The sequence below is a fragment of the Nestor notabilis genome, unplaced genomic scaffold (assembly GCF_000696875.1).
Source record: "Nestor notabilis isolate BGI_N333 unplaced genomic scaffold, ASM69687v1 scaffold24300, whole genome shotgun sequence".
In the NCBI taxonomy this organism is placed as follows: domain Eukaryota; kingdom Metazoa; phylum Chordata; class Aves; order Psittaciformes; family Psittacidae; genus Nestor; species Nestor notabilis.
Window position 1 is genome coordinate 11,547 of NW_009912837.1, and position 233 is coordinate 11,779.

A 233-nucleotide genomic window follows, 5' to 3' on the forward strand; every position below is an offset into this window, starting at 1 on the left:
AAGCTGGCAGGGGAGGGTTAACGTGCTCGCACCACAAACTGCTGTGAGAGCCTTTCCCTTGTGATTAGAATGCAGGGTAGTGCAGCGCATTCACCAGCCGGATTCCAACTGACCCCATCGCTTCTCCCTGCGAGCAGCACATTCCGCTTGGCTCCGGTTCCAGCAGCTACTGGATAAACCAGGAGCAGCACCCACGGCCCCGGCTCCGCTCAGCTCTTGTGCAACACGTTTCC